Source organism: Pinus tabuliformis, chromosome 5_2 (genome assembly GCF_031772625.1).
Source record: "Pinus tabuliformis cultivar Carrire ecotype Pingquan chromosome 5_2, CPIR1, whole genome shotgun sequence".
Lineage (NCBI taxonomy): Eukaryota > Viridiplantae > Streptophyta > Pinopsida > Pinales > Pinaceae > Pinus > Pinus tabuliformis.
In genome coordinates, this window is record NC_142306.1 from 424,413,208 (window position 1) to 424,428,233 (window position 15,026).

Consider the following 15,026-nt stretch of genomic DNA (forward strand, 5'->3'; position numbering starts at 1 on the left):
TCAACAATGTTCCTTCTGGTAACAACCTTTTCAGAATCTCTATCACCTTGAAGCAAAGAGTTCCTCTCTTTGTTAAATTGAAGCCATAAACAAGTATGTCAACATCCTCCAATTTTAAGAGGTCTATGCGGCGACGATTTATATTTGTACCCTTTTTTTTTTTCTTTCCGCTAATTTTTTTTATCAACTACCATCTCTGGCTTATACACATAATTGAATGTGTGTGTATTTGTGGCATACCAATGTACTTCAACACTTGTAACATCTTCATTTTCTGTAAAGACCTTTATAACCTTTGTAACCCAAAATGGATAGCCACTGTGATCATCTGCTAGCACTGCGATCATGCAACCCTCCTTAATATCCTGTACTGAACCCCTATAAAGGTCTTCCATGAATTCACATTGTGCACGAGATCTTCTGGAACCAATATACATCTCTTTTTTCTCTGCCTATGAAGAATTAATAATACCTTGAGATTGTTGTTGTTCAACAATGTTTCTTTCCTCATATTCATTTGACACATTTTGTGGCAAAATAAATGGATTTTTCAAAGGTATATCTTCATTTGTTGTTCTTGAAATGATATCACTTTGATTATTGAAAAATGACTCCCACCAAACTCAGCCAGCGATGCCAAAAATAATGTAAACTTTGAAACGAGAACTATAAACTCAAAACGAGAACTATGGCCAAAAAACCTCGAAAAAACATAAAAAACAATGCTAAAAACGAAAAGTGTTGATACTGGAATAACCCCTTGTTTTTTCTTGGGTAAAATTTCAACATGTTTTTAAAATGATAGTGAAAACCAATTTTTTGCCCAAAAATTGTCCAAAAAACACCCTCAAAACGAAAAATGTTAGTGCTGGGAAAACACTTTTTGTTTTTTTCGAAAGTAAAATTTCAATATTTCGAAATAATGGCGTAAAATATTTTATCATGACCCCAGAAAACATAAAAATAAATAAAAAATGAAAAAACACAACAAAAATAAAAGTTAAAAAAAATTAACAAAACATAAATTAAAATATATACTAAAAACAAAACATAAAATTAAAAAAAAAATGAAAAAAATAAAAAATAAAAATCAATCATAAAAATATGAAAAAAAAAAAAAAACAAAATTAATGTTAAGAATTAAAAAACTAAAAAAAAAAAAAACATTAGAAACAAATAAATAGTAAAAAAAAATATTTAAAAAAAATGGAAAAAAAACATTTAAAATAAACTAAAAATTAAATAGGTAAAAATAAAAAAATTTAAGAAAAAAATTAAAAAATTAAAAATAAAAATTAAAAACAAGCTAGATATTAAAAATAATAATAATAATAATAATAAAATAAATAGAAACTACTAAAATTAAGATTAAAATGTTGATTACTTAAAAAAACAAATATAAAAATAAATATAAAAATAAATATATATAAAAAGAGATAAAAAAAAAAAATTATCTCACAAACCATAAAAGAATTTGGAAAAAGAATATATATATATATATATATATATATATATATATATATAAGTAAAAATAGAGAAATTAGAAAAAAGATTAACAAAAACTAGGAAAAAAATTTATAAAATAAAATAAAATAAATAAATAAATAAATAAAATTAATATTATAAAAACAAAACCAACTCAAATTAAAAAAAGAAAAATGAAAAAAGAGACCAAAAATATATGAAAATTATTTATAAAAAAAACCAATTTTTTTTTAAACTTTATTGTTTTTAAAACATTTTTTTTATTAAAAAAAATTATTATTATTATTATTTTAAAGCAATACTTTTTTTTGGATATTAATAAATTAAAAACTTAACTAATATTCTTTAATGGTTTATTGTTAAATCCATTTTATTAAATAAACCCACTCCCCCGCCTCCCCCGTAACTATCTACCCTCAAAGTTAATTAATTAATTTTTATATTATATATATGTAAATTTAATTTTGTAAGGTAGTTTAATCCTTTAGGTGTATTTTTATTTTTATTTTTTTACACTGTATATTATTTTTTTATTCTAATATATATATATATATATATATATATATATATATTCATAGAATTTAATTTGGTAAGATCTTTTTTCTTCTTCTTCCTCTTCTGTTTTTTTCTTTTTTTCTTTTTTTAATACATTTGTTTATTTTTATTTTATTTATCTATTTATTTATTTATTCTTTCAACTAGCTTTTAACTTAACCTCCTATTTTACAAATTTTATATATACATATAATTTATATAAATATTTTTGATTAGTTAGTTATACCTCTATATCTTGTTAGTTATACTTTCTACTCTAATATTTATATTTTCTATTTATCTATTAAATAGTTAATACTTTTAACGATTTATTAACTCAACAACCAATTTAATTAAATTTACTTTATATATTATAACTAACTTACTTTTAATTTATAACTGGTTTGTTTGACCCTGGTCCCTAGTCAAATTTAGACGTTGTCCTAGTTAGCCATTGGAGGCTCTGCTCAAACTATTTAACAGGCAAAGATGGATCTGATTTTTCAACTTGTCTTGACGATGAACCACACTGGTTGGTTCGAAACACGTCGACAATGATTTTTTGAATGTGATTTACGTCGAAATTTCTTCTTATAATTGTTATGGATCACAGAAGCCTCAATTCAACCTAAAAAAAATCATTAATTTTTTTTTTAATTTTTTTTAAACGAATTTCATATTTTAATTTAAAATTTAAAAGTTGTAAAAAAAATTTAAAAAACAAATTTAAAAATTTTTAAATGTTGTTTATTGATTTTTTTTTTTTTTTTTTTTTTAATAAAAAAAATCAATAAACAACGTTTAAATTTTATTTTTTTTAAATAATTTTTTAAAATTTTAAATTAAAATATGAAATTCGTTAAAAAAAAAAATTTAATGATTTTTTTTAAATAAAAAAATTATTGTTTAAAGAAAAATAATAATTTTTTTTTTAAATAAAAAAAATTGTTTAAAAAAAAAATTAAATTTAAATTTTTTTTAATATTTTTTATTTTTTTGGTTTTTTTAATAATTTTCATATATATATATATATATATATATTAATTTGAGTTTATTTTTGTTTGTTTAATATTAATTTTATTAGTTTTTTAATTTTTTCGTTAATTTTTTTATTTTTATTTTTATTTTTTTTAAAACTAGTTTGTTTTTAATTATTTTTTCCTAGGTTTTGTTAATGTTTTTTTTAATTTCTCTCTCTCTATATATATATTTATTTATTTTTTAATTTTGTTTTGGTTTGTTTGTTTTTTTTTTTTTTTTTCCAAATTCTTTTATGGTTTATGAGATAATTTTTTTTAACATTTTTTTTTTTTGTCTTTTTTATATATATTTTTATATATGTTTTTTAGAGACAATTATTTCATATGGATTGAAAATTTAATTAACGATATATAAATATGTAGAATATTGAAAATGCAAAATATCGATCTTCTTCTTTAAATATGCAAAACAATAAAAACTTCACTACAAAAAAATAAAAATAAAAATAAAAACAAGAAAATATGAAGAAGAAGACCACTTCCAAAATTATTAAATTTACAAAATAATTATTTACATTTCATACATTATAAAATTAAAAGTGAAAAAAAAAGCCTTTTAAAAAAAGTGCATGGTGTATAATTACCATTTTTTTAAATCAACATCAAAATCACCACCATTCTAAGACGCAATGTACATAAAAAAAATTATAGTGCCAAAAACTATGCTCTAAAAAAACATGTGTGTTCTGTGTCACCCCTTTTCAAAATCAGGTCACTTTCTTGCTATTTCTACAAAACGGGTAATAGTATCAGTTTCCATTTCAAAGTTTATGTTGTTCAAAGTACTCATATGTATATCTAATAATTTTTCAATTTCTTCTAGGCAATCAGAATAATTTATATCTCTATTCTGTCTAGGTGCATTATGAGCTTCACCAACTGATTGTAATAACAATATTTTTGATGCAAGTATTAGATGATCTAAAATGAACTTCAAAAATTCCAAACCTGTTGACGGTGCACATTCTGTAGTAGTTGAATACTTCTTGCCTCATATTAGTGTTTTCCCATCAATTTTTTTGATATAAAATTGATGTTCGAAGCTAATGTCATTAATTTGTTCAATGCATTTCTCCTCACCATGCGATCCAAGAATAAACCTTTGCATGTCAACAATTTCTTCCAATGCATCAAAAGTAGGCTTTGACATGTATGATTTCTTAATACATTCAATTAATGATGGCAAGCTCTTGAGTCCCATCTTCCTTCCTCCTCAATGTGATTGAAAAACGACTGAACATTTGATCAATATGGTCATGAGTGTGCCCATCAAGAAGGAAACCAATCTTTACCTTTTAAAAAATTCTCAATTCAATAAGCATGTTTAGATATACAAAAACAATCTGATTTTTGTTTTCACGGCAAGTGTTGTCCAATTGTAGATACAAAACTTCAGGAAGATTACTAGATGAAAGAGAAAGCACATCGTGAATTATGGTTATTGTCATATTTGCATCATTATGAATATTTGGAGCTGTGAAGTACACCCTTAGAAACATTTTCCCATTGAAGACCATACAATCGACCAAGTGATATTGAATAAAAAACTAAAAAAAAATAAACATTAGAAACAAATAAATAGTAAAAAAAAATATTTAAAAAAAATGGAAAAGAAAAAAAAACATTTAAAATAAACTAAAAATTAAATAGGTAAAAATAAAAAAATTTAAAAAATTTAAGAAAAAAATTAAAAAATTAAAAATAAAAATTAAAAACAAACTAGATATTAAAATAATAATAATAATAAAATAAATAAAAACTACTAAAATTAAGATTAAAATGTTGATTACTTAAAAAAACAAATATAAAAATATATATAAAAAGAGACAAAAAAAAAAAAAAAAATTATCTCACAAACCATTAAAGAATTTGGAAAAGGAATATATATATATATATATAAGTAAAAATAGAGAAATTAAAAAAAACATTAACAAAAACTAGGAAAAAAAAAAAAATTAATATTATAAAAACAAAACAAACTCAAATTAAAAAAAAAAAAATGAAAAAAGAGACAAAAAATATATGAAAATTATTTATAAAAAAAAACCAATTTTTTTTTAAACTTTATTGTTTTTAAAACATTTTTTTATTAAAAAAATTATTATTATTATTATTTTAAAGCAATACTTTTTTTGGATATTAATAAATTAAAAACTTAATTAATATATTTTAATGGTTTATTGTTAAATCCATTTTATTAAATAAACCCACTCCCCCGCCTCCCCCGTAACTATCTACCCTCAAAGTTAATTAATTAATTTTTATATTATATATATGTAAATTTAATTTTGTAAGGTAGTTTAATCCTCCAGGGGTATTTTTATTTTTATTTTTTTACACTGTATATTATTTTTTTATTCTAATATATATATATATATATATATATATATATATATATATATATATTTTTTTTTTTTATCATATATATATATATATTCATAGAATTTAATTTGGTAAGATCTTTTTTCTTCTTCTTCCTCCTCTGTTTTTTTCTTTTTTTCTTTTTTAATACATTTGTTTATTTTTATTTTATTTATCTATTTATTTATTTATTCTCTCAACTAGCTTTTAACTTAACCTCCTATTTTACAAATTTTATATATACATATAATTTATATAAATATTTTTGATTAGTTAGTTATACCTCTATATCTTGTTAGTTATACTTTCTACTCTAATATTTATATTTTCTATTTATCTATTAAATAGTTAATACTTTTAACGATTTATTAACTCAACAACCAATTTAATTAAATTTACTTTATACATATAATTTATATATTTATGTAAATGTAAGGTCCCTTATTATAACTAACTTACTTTTAATTTATAAATGGTTGGTTTGACCCTGGTCGCTAGTCAAATTTAGACGTTGTCCTAGTTAGCCGTTGGAGGCTCTGCTCAAACTATTTAACAGGCAAAGATGGATTTGATTTTTCAACTTGTCTTGACGATGAACCACACTGGTTGGTTTAAAACGTGTTGACAATGATTTTTTGAATGTGATTTACGCCGAAATTTCTTCTTATAATTGTTATGGATCACAGAAGCCTTAATTCAACCTAAAAAAAATCATTAAAATTTTTTTAATTTTTTTTAAACGAATTTCATATTTTAATTTAAAATTTAAAAATTGTAAAAAAAATTTAAAAATTTTTAAATGTTGTATATTGATTTTTTTTTTTTTTTTTAATAAAAAAAAAATCAATAAACAACGTTTAAATTTTATTTATTTTTAAATAATTTTTTAAAATTTTAAATTAAAATATGAAATTCGTTAACAAAAAATTTAACGATTTTTTTAAATAAAAAAAATATTGTTTAAAGAAAAATAATAATTTTCTTTTTTAATAAAAAAAATTGTTTAAAAAAAATTTAAATTTATAATTTTTTTAATATTTTTTATTTTTTTGGTTTTTTTTAATAATTTTCATATATATATATATTAATTTGAGTTTATTTTTGTTTGTTTAATATTAATTTTATTAGTTTTTTAATTTTTTCGTTAATTTTTTTATTTTTATTTTATTTTTTTTTAAAACTAGTTTGTTTTTAATTTTTTTTCCTAGGTTTTGTTAATGTTTTTTTTAATTTCTCCCCCTATATATATATATATATATATATTTATTTATTTATTTTTTAATTTTGTTTTGGTTTTTTTTTTTCCAAATTCTTTTATGGTTTATGAGATAATTTTTTTTAACATTTTTTTTTTTTGTCTTTTTTATATATATTTTATTATATATGTTTTTTAGAGACAATTATTTCATATGGATTGAAAATTTAATTAACGATATATAAATATGTATAATATTGAAAATGCAAAATATCGACCTTCTTCTTTAAATATGCAAAACAATAAAAACTTCACTACAAAAAAATAAAAATAAAAATAAAAACAAGAAAATATGAAGAAGAAGACCACTTCCAAAATTATTAAATTTACAAAATAATTATTTACATTTGATACATTATAAAATTAAAAGTAAAAAAAAAATCCTTTTTAAAAAAGTGCATGGTGTATAATTACCATTTTTTAAAATCAACATCAAAATCACCACCATTCTAAGACGCAATGTACATAAAAAAAATTATAGTGCCAAAAACTATGCTCTAAAAAAACATGTGTGTTCTGTGTCACCCCTTTTCAAAATCAGGTCACTTTTTTGCTATTTCTACAAAACGGGTAATAGTATCAGTTTCCATTTCAAAGTTTATGTTGTTCAAAGTACTCATATGTATATCTAATAATTTTTCAATTTCTTCTAGGCAATCAGAATAATTTATATCTCTATTCTGTCTAGGTGCATTATGAGCTTCACCAACTGATTGTAATAACAATATTTTTGACGCAAGTATTGGATGATCTAAAATGAACTTCAAAAATTCCAAACCTGATGACGGTGCACATTCTGTAGTAGTTGAATACTTCTTGCCTCATATTAGTGTTTTCCCATCAATTTTTTTGATATAAAATTGATGTTCGAAGCTAATGTCATTAATTTGTTCAATGCATTTCTCCTCACCATGCGATCCAAGAATAAACCTTTGCATGTCAACAATTTCTTCCAATACATCAAAAGTAGGCTTTGACATGTATGATTTCTTAATACATTCAATTAATTATGGCAAGCTCTTGAGTCCCATCTTCCTTCCTCCTCAATGTGATTGAAAAACGACTGAACATTTGATCAATATGGTCATGAGTGTGCCCATCAAGAAGGAAACCAATCTTTACCTTTTAAAAAATTCTCAATTCAACAAGCATGTTTAGATATACAAAAACAATCTGATTTTTGTTTTCACGGCAAGTGTTGTCCAATTGTAGATACAAAACTTCAGGAAGATTACTAGACCAAAGAGAAAGCACATCATGAATTATGGTTATTGTCATATTTGCATCATTTTGAATATTTGGAGCTGTGAAGTTCACCTTTAGAAACATTTTCCCATTGAAGACCATACAATCGACCAAGTGATATTGAATAAAAATTTCCTCCAGTAAATTTTTGGGTGTGCGAACAAAATGTGGTAAAAGTGTTTTTTTTTTCTGGTCCATACCATCAATTATCAAACCCAAATATTTATTCGGATTATCATAACACTTCTTTCGATGCTTGTACAACTTTTTCCTTTCACTTGTTTTTTGTTCACGATGCTCCTGAAGTTCTTTGACATGGAATCTACACAACATAAAAGAAAGTCATGAAGAAATACGTTTTCATAGTTGATGACTATACAATTTTAAAAGTTAAAGTTATGAATGCTTACCTATTTCTGACCCTTCACATTTATCCCTTTTTTATTTAAGAGAAGAACATGTACTGCAAATTCCCATCCTTGTCTTCTTAGGAATACATATATTGTTGAATTCTTTCTTCCATACCTTCACAAAATATTGATATGTAATAAACCGATCATGTCCCTCAGAACCTTATGCATATTCTTTGTACAAGTTGTATATTTCTTGTCTTGAAAAATTATCTAGAATGTATTGTCTCTCTATTTGGCATACAATCTCCATGCTTTGAAAATAAATCTTTCATCCATGACATTGCAGTGTTTGATAATGGCCCAAACTGTCATTTATGACGTACTTTTGAATAAAATGTGGGATCCTTTTCCAAATTTTCTTGGATTCTTGAGAGACAAAAATTACCCATTGAATGAAACATTTTGAAAGCCTTTCTACAGATAAATAAAGACCCAATATGATAATCATAACCTGACAATGTAGATTGCATGCACCCAACTAAATATGAATTTTTCATGCTTTTATTCATTGATAAATATCTCTTCCTTTTCTCTAATACAAATTTGAAATCCATATGTTTCAAGCAATCTTTTTGACAATATTCAATTGAAATGAGAGCGCTGATAAAACTTCTTCTTGTCAGATATTCTGCTCTACCCCTTGTATAACTAGAACATCTTGGATCAATACAAAAATGTTTGCTCTTACTCCTCGATGCAATATTTCATGGCAACATCTCCATCATTGGATCATCATTTGTATAAGAATTTTCATCATCATTTCGAGGAATGCTATCCTCACTATGATCAATTTCCGTTTTGAAACACGGACTCGGAGAATATTCTTCATCTTCCCCTTCTTCAGTGCTACTATCACAGTCCTTAGAACTAGGACAAAATGGAAAATTTGACTCGATGTTTATTGGATATTCTTCCTCATGTGCATTGTTAGTGTTGCTCTCATAGTCCATAGAATTAGGACTACGTCGAAAATGTGATTGTTTACTTACTGAAAATTCTACATCCTGTTCTTGTCACTGCTACTCTCATAGTCCTTAGAATTAGGACTAAGTGCGTCATCCTGTCCTTCATCACTATTGCTCTCATAGTTTTTAGGATTAGGACTAAGTGGAAACTGCAACTATTTATTTATTTGAAAATATTCATCATCTTCTTCATCATTGCTGCTCTCATAGTCCATAGGATTAGGACTAAGTGGACACTGTGACACTCTATTCATTTGAAATTCTTCATCATGTTCTTCATCACTACCGCTTTCATAGTCCATAGGATTAGGACTAAGTGGACACTCTGACACTCTATTCATTTGAAATTCTTCATCACGCTCTTCATCACTGCTGCTCCCATAGTCCATAGGATTAGGACTAAGTGGACACCGTGACACTTCATTATTTTGAAATTCTTCATCATGTTCTTCATCACTGTTGCTTTCATAGTCCATAGGATTAGGACTAAGTGGACACAATGACACTCTATTCAGTTGAAATTCTTCATCATCCTCTTCATCACTGTTTCTCTCATAGTCCATAGGATTAGGACTAAGTGGACACCGTGACACTCCATTCTTTTGAAATTCTTCATCATGTTCTTCATCACTGCTGCTCTCATATTCCATAGGATTAGGACTAAGTGGACACTGTGACACTCCATTCTTTTGAAATTCATCATCATGCTCTTCATCACTGTTGCTCTCATAGTCCATAGGATTAGGACTAAGTGGACACCATGACACTCCATTATTTTGAAATTCGTTATCATTCTCTTCATCACTACTACTCTCATAGTCCATAGGATTAAGACTAAGTGGACATCGTGACACTCCATTCTTTTGGAATTCTTCATCATGCTCTTCATCACTGTTTCTCTCATAATCCATAGGATTAGGAATAAGTGAAAACCGTGACTCTTTATTTATTTGAAATTCTTCATCCCGTCTTTCATCAATGCTGCTCTCATAGTCTTTAGGATTAGGACTAAGTGGAAGAATTAAATCTCTATTCATAGTGGAAGAATTTCCGTTAAATTCATCAATATGAATAGAGTTGTTACACGACGAATATGTTGATGCTTCACAAAGCGAAACTTCACTATCGGAAGAATCTATGCCTTTCAAATAGAAGAGGTTGAAAGATATAAATGCATACTCTCCTAATAATAATATATAGCTTAAAGAATGAAAATTTCCTTCCAAAAATTTCTACCAAAATTTTTCCATCCAAAAATTTTGTATCATGTATTTCCCTCCATTATTTTCTTCTACAATTTATTGAAAAATTTTAACTAATTTTTTTTAAGAAATAAATCTTTAAAATTAAAATTGTAAACTAAATCTTTTGCCTAAATTAATTTATTACTTAAACTATATAATATTTACTAAACAATTGAATGCTTTTATTTTTATTTTTATCATACCTTCTAAAACAAATTAATCCCACATTCACCGCGCTATAAAACAATTCCGTAATGTTCGCTTTATCATAGTTTCCAATATCACCATAACAAAATTAACATGTTAAAATTTATAAAAACAAATTAATTCCACATTAGCCATACAATGAAACAATTTTGTAATTTCCCCTATATAATAAATTTCATTATCACTATTCCTCACATCACATCAAGATTTTCTGAGGTTTGTTAAAAGACTTGGAGCGAATTTGTGGAGCAGCTACATTGTTATCAACAACATATTCAACGAAAGATTATCACATTTGAAATGTTAGTTAATTTTTCTGCTGTGCAAATTTTAAAATTAAATAAGTTTAATGATTTTTTTTTTAGAAGTTAAAATTTTTTGTTGGACAGATTACCCAATATGTCCACAGTGGGCGTGGTGGGCCCAATCATGCTCTCGGCGGCCCAACAGGTTTGTGAGTGAGGGGGGTGCGGGGCCGTGAGTGAGGGGGGTGGGGTGCTGGCTTCCCAGCACTTCGCTCCACTCTGGCGGCCCAATGACCGACCAAGACGACGGGTCATTGGGTCGCCACGGTGGGCGCCATTGGGTTAGCTCTCCGCCCCATCCTTACAACCCAACGGCTTGTTGGGGCAGCCCGCCACCCTGGCGGGTCGTTGGGCCGTTGGGGTGGGGCGAGCGGGCTGGCACCGCGGGGGTGGGGTGTGGGGTTGGGTCGGGTTGGACTGGAATCTTCTAGATGCAATGCAAGAAATTGAGTTGAAGAAAGGGGACTTTAGTGAATCACATGTGGAAAAAAAGACAAAGGAACCCCAACCACCATTACATGGAATGATTGGGAAGGCATATATTGGGAGATTTGCAGAAATCAAAGATCCATTAGAAGAGGAAAATGAGCAAAATGAAGTAGAAAATATTGTGGAAGAAGATAATAATGAAACTCTAGAGGATGAAGAGTTTGGATTACGTGATATTATTGATTCAATTTAAGTTATGCTTGGAAATCAAGCTCATTTTTTGTAACTATTAATTAGTTATACTTATAACGTTTTGACTTTGACATATTATGAGAAAAATAAGCATTCAATTAATGTTGTTATGTGTTCAATATTTGTATTATGTGATTTTCGTGTTAATTTTTATGTTAATCATTATTTTTTGAAAAAAACAATGACTATTATTATTTTTTTGACATGAAATTCTTAAAAAAAATATTATTACCATTTTTGGTTGAAATTTTCCTATAAAAATTGTGATTTTGACATGTCATTTCTAGCAAAAAATTACAAAAAATGATCAAAATGTGTAATTTTTTAGTTATATTTATTTTGAAAATGGTTATTTTTATGACAATTGTTAAAAATTATTGTTTTTTAGAGACAATTATTTCATGTGCATTGAAAAATTAATTAACGATATATAAATATGTAGAATATCAAAACTTCAAAATATCGACCTTTTTTTTTAAATATGCGAAACAACAAAACCCTCATTACAAAAAAAAAATAAAATAAAAACAAGAAGATATGAAGAAGAAGACCACTTCAAAAAATGTTAAATTTAGAAAATAATTAGTTACATTTCATACATTAGAAAATTTAAAGTCAAAAAATAGGTATTTTTTAAAAAAGAGCCTAATGCAAAATCACCATTTTTTTAAATCAGCGTGTAAATCACTAACATTCTAAAACGTAATATACATAAAAAAATTTAAATTGCCAAAAACTATGCTCTAAAAAAATATGCGTGTCAAGAAAATATGAAGAAGAAGACTACGTAAAAAAATGTTGAATTTAGAAAATAATTCTTTACATTTCATACATTAGAAAATTTAAAGTAAAAAAATAGGGCTTTTAAAAAAAGGGCCCGATGCAGAATTACCACTTTTTTAAATTAGCGTGCAAATCACTAACATTTTAAAACGTAATGTACATAAAAAAATTTAAAGTGTCAAAAACTATGCTTAAAAAAAAAAATGTGTGTTTTGCATTGCTCTTTTTCAAAATCGAGTCACCTTTTTGCTATCTCTATGAAACAGGGAATAATGTCAGTTCCTGTTTCAAAGTTTGCATTGTTTGTTTTTCAAGTTGTACAATAAATATTGTTGTACAAATATTAATGCATACTATCTTATCACATGACAATCATCAAAATTAGAGAATGTCCATCTCAACAACTTTTTAACAACAAATAAAACTATCACAGAGATAATAAACAGAAAAGTAACAAATTATCACTGTGCATTCTACTTTTACAAAAATATTTTGGGAATTTTGACACTTTTCAAAATTGCACAAGTTCATCCCAATTTTTGGAAATTTAAGACAACCATTTGTTATGATGCCTCATTGTAAAAAACAACATTCATAAGATTGACATGCTCCATTATTGGAACTCCGCCATTTATTGATGATGATGATAGAAACTGGTTAACGTCCACTAAAACAAAAAAAAACTACAATCTCAATAATAATATTTACAACATCAATTTTATCAACATTACCTTTCATATTCCAAACTCCCATCAACTTTTCTTTGTAGCTCTCGGTGCAATTGCCAATTGTTATATATCATAACTTTCCTCTGTCACATGTAAATCAATTTGTCAATAATGATAATCTAATTCAATTTAAACTTAGTAATTTGGTGGTTGGAAAATGTCAAGAAATCGGAATAAAGAAGGTTCAACAAAGAGAATGATAAGAAGTTACATGCAATAGTTGTTTCGCTCAATGTGTGGGCAACATCGGCTATGAAACAGGTCATCTTCATATGGTTTAAAATTCAACAAACTTTCATGATAAGGTCTCACCAAAAATAGATAAGGTCTCACCAACTATTTTTATTAAAAGTACTGGTCGGATCATACGATCTTCACCCTCCAAGAAATGCCTTTGGCTCGAACAAACAAACTACTTTGAAGCAAGTATAAAACCGATCATGGAAACTGCATGTAACAAAGTGTTAGTGCTTCTGATATTTAAATCCCTGGGAATTTTAACATTTAAAACGGATCAAAGTTGCCTATTTATATAGGAAGTTTAATATATTTTAATTTTAATTTTATTTAATATATATTTATATTTTGATGGGTCCGAGAGGATTTCAGAAATATTACGTTTATTTATTTATTTAAAGTTTTGATCACAAGGCAATTTCTTGGTAGAATGTGGGCTGGAAATTTTTAAAAATTTTGATTTGAAAATGTTTGAATCACGTTTTTTTAATGGTGGAAATGAATTCACCACTATCAAGAACCATCGAAACAACCAAAATCTTAAAGCTGGATAATTGTAACCTGAATTTCCAAAAATCGAGCAACAAAATTTTATCAAAATATTACCAAAATTTCCAAATCAAATTATAGTCTCCTTAAACTACTCATGTATATATATATATATATATATAATTCTATATATATTTATATATTTCATAAGTTAATGATATGTTAAATATTATTTAGTAATACAATTTGTATAGTTATGTTAATAAATAATATTTATGAATTGATATTAGTTATATTTATTTACATAATTATATTGGCTTATATATAGTCAATTAAGGATATCTCAAGTTGTTGGGTAAAACAACTATTATTTTTCCTACCTAAATTTAAATCTCTACAAATGATATTATGAGCAATTGGTTCCATGTAAACTCTTAAGTGAAAAGAGAGAGCGATTTCTTCAGCCTTTAGGCTAAGAGAGGAAATTGATTTGATTTTTCTAAAAAAATATATTAGTTTATATATATATATATAAAGATGGATGATTTGACAACGACATTTTGTAACAAAGCCACAATTTCGCTCCAACAACCAAGTTTTTGCCAGAATTGGGTGAGAAATTCTTCTAGAAATTCGACTCTAGGATTTTTTTAATCATTTTTTTGATGGTGGAAATAAATTCAACACCATCAAAAATCCCCGATGCACCCAAAATCTTGAAGCTTAAACGTTGTAAACCGAATTTCCAAAACAATCTCAAAATCATTTCTAAATTCAAGTACCTGTTTAGACTATGCTTTTGATAATTTAATAATATTTAAAATATTATTCAATAATGTAAATTGTATGGTTGTGCTAATATATATAGTTAGTAAAGTGAAAAATAAAACAAACTCAATCTATGAGGCTTTGAATTGACTATAAAAGAAATATGTTAAGTTATTCCATGTAAGAAAGTCACCCATTCAAATTCCTATAGTAGTTAACAAACAATTTCTTTTTAATATAATATTTTGTAATTTACTATATGTTTTCATCATTATAATATTTATCA